Genomic DNA, 8,354 nt, shown 5'->3' on the forward strand with positions numbered 1-8,354 from the left:
GTGATCCATGGACTAACACTCCGTAGCCCAAACATTAGAGTCAGTGTATGAGTTGAATTGGAAACACAAGAGTATAGACTTTCCAATAGGTTAGAAACTGTCAATACTACTGGTATTACTGATGTAAATGAGTTCGGGAAAAATGACCTAATAGTAGCTCTTACATCAAACCATACGAGGGAAAAATGTTGATAGTTTAGTAGACTAAATAGTGTTTTGAAAGAAAGGAATATTTTACAGACAAGTGCTTCATAGAGCACATATAAGAAAATTCTATTCCTTAATCAAAAGAAAAGATGAGCTAGACATCTTCTAACGGCAACAGACATTCCTTGGGCGAACGCTAATGTCTGCCAGTTGACACTCCACGTCGAGAAGGTGTCGTTCATAGATTCTCTGGAAAACTCATAGTTCTATGACTTCAGCCTGAGTCTCAGCTAGTGCTTGTAGCAGGGCCTCGTGGTCTGTTACAGAACTCTCCCGAGCATGTTCTAGGTGTCTGGTGCGAATGGAATGCATTCTTGCATTTGCATCAACCTCCATGATGCGCTGGAGAGCTGTCCTACCTTGGATTTCGTTTCGGGCAACCCTTCGGACCAGGATTGGCAAGACTCTTTCTGCTGAGCCTCCTTCACTCAGGTCATAAAAGCTTTTGTCTCCATTGCATGAAATGGGCTGATTTTGCTCTTTGCCCCATGTTTCTATGTATTCCACCCATGCAGGCGTCGGGCCTTGAAAAGCCTGACGAGGTTAGGATTCGGGACTGGAGCCACAGGGGGTAGGTTCTTGACTTCTAGCTCGAAGTCAAAACTATCAGAAAAGCCTTCTGCATGGTGATCATCCAAAGGGATTATATGCTCATTTTCTGGCTCGTCTTCAAGCCATCCAACATTTGTTTCGTTCGAGAAGTACGGGTCACCGTGAAGATGGAATCCAACCATGATATCTACGTGAGAAAAGGAATATAATAATCTAATATAATTAGACGTACTACTTAAGATAATTATAAGACGATCCTTACCAGTTACTTCAATACTTGCTTAGTCCATACCAATTATATGAAGTTAACGTAGGATAGACCTTCGAATAAGTAACCCTAACTTGAAATCCACAACCAAACAAGGAACAGGAAGTAAAGAAAACACTATAAATTCTACGTCTATGACACCTTAATCTTATATAACCTTACTGTATCCACTTAACAACTATTGACCTACTTGTAAATACCTTTTTCGTTCTCAGATAAGTAATCATAGTAACACCAAATACTCCTATAGTATTTTAAGATCATGTTATATTCTAATGTTATCATTGTAGTAGTGTTAGTAATTTTTTATACTTGTTGCAACACCACAATCATTCTTAGGCACATGCTAGGTACTCCTCGGAAAATATAGTTGATCAGGCTATATCCTCCCAGATTTGACTATATGTCTCTAAGCCTAAGTGTGTTGTTCAATAATCGTGATACTTTTGTTCTGTCCTAGTGACACTGATTTTAGTATAAATGCAGGTATGTATACTTAGTTAAATATTTTACTATTTAAAAGTATAAACTCTTGGTCAGAGTATTTTAATCCCGTTGTGTTTATAGTTTGTATATCTTTTATGGGTTGATATACTCACTTAACTATAAAAAATGCTCTGATACCAATCTGTCACACCCTAAAACCGGAACGACGGAAACGTTCAGGGGTGGAGGACGTCATTTACAATATCACAACACATAATAATAGTAAACAAGCAAACAACATCATCCATTGCATTAATAATATAATTTAATACAAGTGTGTTATGTATATCATATGACACCAAAAATGTAAATCAAAATATAAGATGAGTGTTGAATGCGCTCCATCTTCTGAAAAGTTGGCATCGGTACCTGTCTACTGATGACCTAAGAATACTAGTTAATTTGAAAGAGTTTATCAACTTTGAAGCTGGTGAGTTCATAATTGTTTTAGTTTCATTGTTTGCATCAAAATGTTTGTAACAGTGTTTGAAATATGAGTTTGTAAATGTTTGTAGTAATAGTATGTGAATGTTTGTAACTCCTAGAAAAAAACATAGTTTGAAAATTGGTACCAAAGCCAAAAGGCCATACAATCATCGATACCAGATCGATGTACAAAAACAAGTTAGATGTATCCAGTGTAGTGGTAAGAAATAAAGCTCGTCTGGTCGCCAAGGGGTATAGTCAACTTGAAGGTGTTGACTATGATGAAATGTTTGCCCCTGTATCAAGAATGGAAGCAATACACATCTTCTTAGCATATGTTGAGCACAAAAACATCAAAGTTCATCAAATGGATGTAAAAAGTACCATTCTGAATGGAGAACTGAAATAGGAAGTCTATATACAACAACCTCTAGGCTTCGAAAGTCTAGAATTTCTAGATTATTGCTACAAGATGGATAAAGCAGTATATGGTCTAAGCCAGGCACCCAGAGTGTGATATGAGACTCTCTGAATTGCATGTCACCTCCGGATACAAAAAAGAGGAGTGATTAATCCTACGTTTTTTAGACGAGCACATGGTAATCACTTGATGCTTGTTCAAAGATATGTGTATGACATCATTTTTTGATCAACATACTAGTATATGGTGGATGATTTTGTAAGGTTCATGACTAACAAGTTCAAAATAAGCATGAATAGAGAGATCATATTTTTTCTAGGACTTCTACTTAAATGAGTCCCTCAAGGGATATTCATTCATCAAGAAAAATACAACACTGAGTTGTTGAAACAAAATACTTGATGGACAATTGTTCTTTGGCAAAGTTTCCTATGGCCTTTGGATATAAGATCTTAGCTGACCCTACTGGAGAGTCAGTTGACCACAAAATCTACCGAGAATGGTAGTTGATGTACCTCACTGTCAATTGACCATATATTGTATTCGCAATGGGTTTATGTGCTTGGTACTAAAGTATCTCACCTGAATGTAGTGAATCAAATCTTCAGATATCTAAAGAGAAGTGCAGAGATGGGCTCTGGTACCTTGCGGATAATGACTTCAGTCTTCAAGCATTCGCAGATGCAGATCATGTTAGGTGCAGTTTCGATCATAAAAGTACTTCGGACGGATGCCAATTTTTAGGAGGAAGATTAGTTATCTGGTCTGCAAGGAAACAAAATTGTGTTTCTTTGTCTACCGTAAAGGTGGAATATGTGACCGCAGCCAACCGTTATTCCTAAGTCTTTTGGATGAAGACTCAACTTAGGGACTATGGTTACAGGATGCTGTGGGTGATAAGTCTATTTTATGAATGTACTAAATTGTCATAAATATGTTGAATTGATGTATAATTGTTGAAGAATGGCACTACTTTGATGAGTTGTTGGACTTCATATGCAGGTCAATATATTGTACTAAAAGTGGGCGGAATCTGCACGTAAAATGTATTGCTAAAGGAGTGAAGAAATGTTGCTGGGAAACTTGACCATGCTTCAATGTTTTGTTCATATCTCAAATTCTGGAGCTCCGATTAACATTAGTAAAAAATTTCCCAAAACTAGATAGACTTTATTACAACTTTTGTGTTTTGTGTTTCGGCTAGTTATGTTGTTTTGGTCACCAAAACTTGCACGGAAGATGAAGGATGCCTACATGGCGTCTAAGGCGTCCCCTAGGGCGTCCAGGCGTTTTAGGGGCGTCCCGTGTTGGAAAGGCATGTTTCGGAAAGTTTGGAAATCAAGGAAGTACGTACTAGAACGCGTTTAAGACGTTCCGTAAGACGTCTGATTTTTTGGCAATTTTTAAGTGTATTTCAAGGACGAAAGATGGCATGCAGGGACGTACAAAGAACGCCTGGGCGTTATACACTATGTGATGATCTTTGGTAATGATAATTGAAATTGGGTTGTATAAATTGTTTGATGTCATAATTAAGATAGTCTATTGTCAATTCATTATTTGTTCCAAGTTCAATTAGTTTAGGAATAAATACAAGTGATTGAATCAACATATATTATGCCAACTTATGATATTAAATCTTAATGTGGTAATAGGTAGTTGTAATACATTTTATTGCTAGTTCACTAATTGTCCCTAATCCATTTAGACATAAATGAGTAAGATAACTAGTTGAATGAACATTTTGTGTGCCCAAAACTATGTGTTACAAGTTAATAAACCCCAATTGCATCTAAGTGGTTGAATTAGAATTCTAGGGAAGAAAGTGTGTGAACCTAAATTGTCCATAATTGAACCGGGAGTACTCTAGTTTTCTCATTGAGATTTCCATTTTTGATTGATAAATTTCCAAGATTTTGTTTGATTCTTTTTTTTTTCTCTTTAATGTTTTTTGTGACAATTGCTAGTAAAACTTTTCTTTTTATTGATTGCTTTTACACAAAGTTTAACCACGAACTCCTTGTGGATCCGACCCGACTTACCCTATCTACTTAGGTTAGTTGGTTTCTTTTTGATTGATACAATGACATCGATTAAAATCTGGTGCCGTTGCTGGGGAGATTGTGCACTTGAACTATTGTGTTTAAGTAGTTACAGTTTTTACTCTCATTTTCAATTCTCATTTCCAGTTCACATTTGTTTTATTTGTGTTGTGCAGGCATACTAGTGCATGCATACAAGACATAGCGGACGCGCTTCACTGCTTGCATTTGATCTAGAAATCGAACGAACATCTCGCTCAAATCAGGTCTCCAGAAGGAACATCAACACTATGAGTGTAGATAGCGTTGTCATAGAAGATGTGGTAGAGGGTCATGTGGATGCAGCCAACAATCCTTCACCACTAGTTTTAGCAACAGTTCCTCAATTCCCAAACAACAACAATGGGAATAATGGGAATAACAACAATGCCGATGCACCAATCATCCAACCAGTACAACCACAACCGAATAGAAACAAACGTGGCCAAAATGGTGGAAACAGAGGATATTGGGCACAAAATATGGGAGGCAATGTAGGAAACCACAACGATGGTAATGTCAGAAATCATAAGCAAAACCCTAGAAATGTTGTTGGTCCTCAATTCGGTAATGGTGGTGATATTGGTAACGAGGATGACTGGGATTTTGATGATGGAAGTGATAATGGACTTGGTTGGAATCACAACCACAACAGTGGTAATAGGCATAATCAAGGTAATTGGGGTGGAAACGGGAACTACAAAAATAACTGGAACAACCAGAATTCCCCCAATGGTGGCAATAATGACTACAACGATGGGTTTGGAAATCACGGCTTTGGGAATCAGTACCGAAGGAATAAAAATGGTGGATTCAACAATGCAAATGGAGGATACTACAATGAAAGTAACGAATTCCCTTATCTTTACTTTCCGCAGCATAATAGACAATCTGTGGCGTCTCATTTTTAGCCGGGAGAGTATGATGATGCTTCACCTATACTCTTCGCGGAAGGAAATTAACATCATGTGGAAGTAAGACCACAACTAATTAGTGTCTTACACGTCTTTAGAGGCCATAAAACTGATGATCCATACAATCACATCTATGAGTTCCTTGCAATTGCTAATGTAAATACTTCGTGAGGAACTAATAGAGATTCATTTACACTTCACTTATTTTTGTTCACTTTAAAAGAAAAAGCTAAGTATTGGTTCCCTTCTCTTTCCCCCATAGTATTACTACTTGGGAGCAATTAAAAACTAAATTTTTGCAAGAGATTTATCCTGCTAGTAAAACAACGGAAATAAGAAAAGCAATATAAGATTTTGCACAAAAACCCAATGAAGAATTTCATGATGCATTTGAACACCTTAAGGAGTTATTGCACTCATGTCCCTATCATGAATTTCCCCATTAGGAACTTGTATGTTACTTTTATGATGGATTCGACACTGCCAATCAAACTATGATTAATGCCTCGTCTGGCGGCACTATCATGATGCAAGATAGTGAAGACACTTGGAAATTCTTAGAGTAGTTGAGTCATGGTTCAAAAACCAATTACTCAGCTAAGAAACGGGACAACCCAGTTTCATCTGATGCTTTAGTTGGACTAGACAAAAACTGGAAAAATGAAGTCAAATATGATATTAATTCGTTCAATAAAAATTTGACTTACTACTCTCTAGTCTAGGCAAAGAGAAAGGTGTGTTTTTTTCGTAGGGACAGAAGATATGTGTAAGCTGTGGAGATTCAGGACACATTGCAGATTAGTGCATGAGAATTCAAGAGGAAATCAATCAAGTGCACAACTATGGTCAATCCCAAAATAATCCACGATAATTCAATCGGGACTACAACCAAGGTGGGAACTACAACAACAATGGGAATTTCAACAACCATCAAGGGAATTACCACAACCAAAATTAGCTAAAACAGTTCCAACAATCCAACTTTAACCAAGGTGGAACATCAAGGAAGGAGGAAACAGATGGCAACAAGTTGGAAAAAATCATGGAGTTCATAACCCAAAAATATCAGAAAGCCAACACTAACTCCAAGTCCATAGCTGCTATTGAAAAGCAGATTGCTCAACTGGTGGAGCAAATTGGGAAAGGAGAAGATGGCATGTTTCCAAGCACCACAATAGTCAACCCATTTTACACCCAATGACCCGGAAAAGAGCATCAAGTGAACGAGGTAATCACATTGCGTAGTTGGAAAAAGGTTGATAACAAGGTAAGTGCTCATTTATTAGATAATGACAGTGACACTGAAGTTATCTTTGATGAAAAAGAAGAGTTTGAGAAAGGTTTCAAATCTGAAAAACAAAAAGTAGTTAAGAGTAAAGATAACTCTAAAGTTGGGGAGCATGGTGTGGAGGTTAATACCACACCATACCCTTCAGCTTTAGAGAAACCGACATCATTCCCATTTGGGAAGCGAGGGCCAAAAATGGAAGACATGTGGGATCTATTTAGTCAAGTTAAAATAAATATCCCGTTAGTCAAACTTATTAAGGAGGTATCTTCTTATGCTAAATTTTTGAAGGATTTGTGTGTTCAAAAACGCAAACTCCAATCACACCTCCCTAAAAGGATTAATTTAACCGAGCATGTAAGTTCCATAATATCAGATAAAATTCCACCCAAGCTCAAGGATCCCGGAGCACCTTTAATTTCTGTTACCCTAGGTAATATAAATATCAAAAAGGTGCTCCTTGATCTTGGAGCTAGTGTTAATATAATCCCGGGGAATCTTTTTGATCAACATGACTTAGGCACTTTTAAAAACTGATATTATTTTACGATTGGCCGATAAGTCAACAGAAATTCCCTGGGGTATATTATCAGATGTCATCATGAAGGTGGAAGATTTCTATTACCCAGTTGATTTTCTTGTGCTGGACACCGAGAGCACTTATAAAGAAAGTCAACCTTCTATTATTTTGGGTCGTCCGTTTTTGGCAACAATAAATGAACAAATTAATTGTAGAACGGGTGCAATGGATATCTCTTTTGAAAATAGGAAAATTAGACTTAATATTTTTAATATGTTTCCTAACTCACCATTAGATTATGAATGTTATCGTGTGGATGTGGTTGATAACTTAGTGCATCAATTCACTCCTAAAATCTTACACCCGATCCGTTGGAGTTTTTTCTTTCTAATGACAAGGATGAAGTTTTAGAGTTGGATTGCATCAAGATGGTTGAGGAGGCATTTGAAAATGCTATTGAGCAAGAGAGGCCACCATGGCGGTATCAAGTTGAAGAATTGCCAACATGTTTTTCGGACCCACTTAAGCCATCTTTGGCGGAGCCACCCACTCTTGAACTTAAAACTCTTCCTTCACATCTTAAACTCTTTTTTTTGGAACTAATGAGAACTTACCAATGATCATATCTTCTGAGTTTACAGGTCCATAGGAGGAAGCATTACTGAAGGTGCTTTCCAAGTACAAGGGAGCAATTGGATGGACCATAGCAGACTTGAAGGGAATTAGTCGAGCCACATGTATGCATCAAATCATCACTGAAGCTGGAGCAAAGCCATCCCGAGATGGACAACGAAGGCTCAACCCAAATCTACAAGAAGTTGTTAAAAAGGATGTGCTGACATGGCTTGATGCGGATATTATCTACCCAATATCTGATAGTGATTGGGTGAGCGCGACACAAACAGTGCCAAAGAAGTAGGGCATTACAGTGGTAGATACAGAAGATGGAGAGAAGATCTCAACAAGAACAGTGTCCGGATGGAGAGTTTGCATCGATTATCGCAAACTCAATTCTGCAACATCAAAGGACCATTTCCCTCTCTTTTATTGATCAAATAATTGAGAAATTGTCCGGTAAAAAGTTTTATTGTTTTTTGGATGGATACTCGGGGTATAATCAAATTTCTATCCACCCGAGGATCAATCCAAAACGACATTCACGTGTCCATATGGCACCTTTGCTTTCCGAAG

General features: G+C 37.6%; 1 non-coding gene across 1 annotated transcript; it reads right to left on the reverse strand.

The window, feature by feature from the left end:
• Window positions 1-5,684: 5,684 nt before the first annotated feature.
• Window positions 5,685-5,791, reverse strand: LOC145044597 (small nucleolar RNA R71). Its single transcript, XR_013681546.1, has one exon. It is a non-coding gene; the product is annotated as a small nucleolar RNA R71 (small nucleolar RNA).
• Window positions 5,792-8,354: the final 2,563 nt, after the last annotated feature.

Source organism: Lactuca saligna, chromosome 4, assembly GCF_052625555.1.
Source record: "Lactuca saligna cultivar CGN05327 chromosome 4, ASM5262555v1, whole genome shotgun sequence".
NCBI classification, from domain to species: domain Eukaryota; kingdom Viridiplantae; phylum Streptophyta; class Magnoliopsida; order Asterales; family Asteraceae; genus Lactuca; species Lactuca saligna.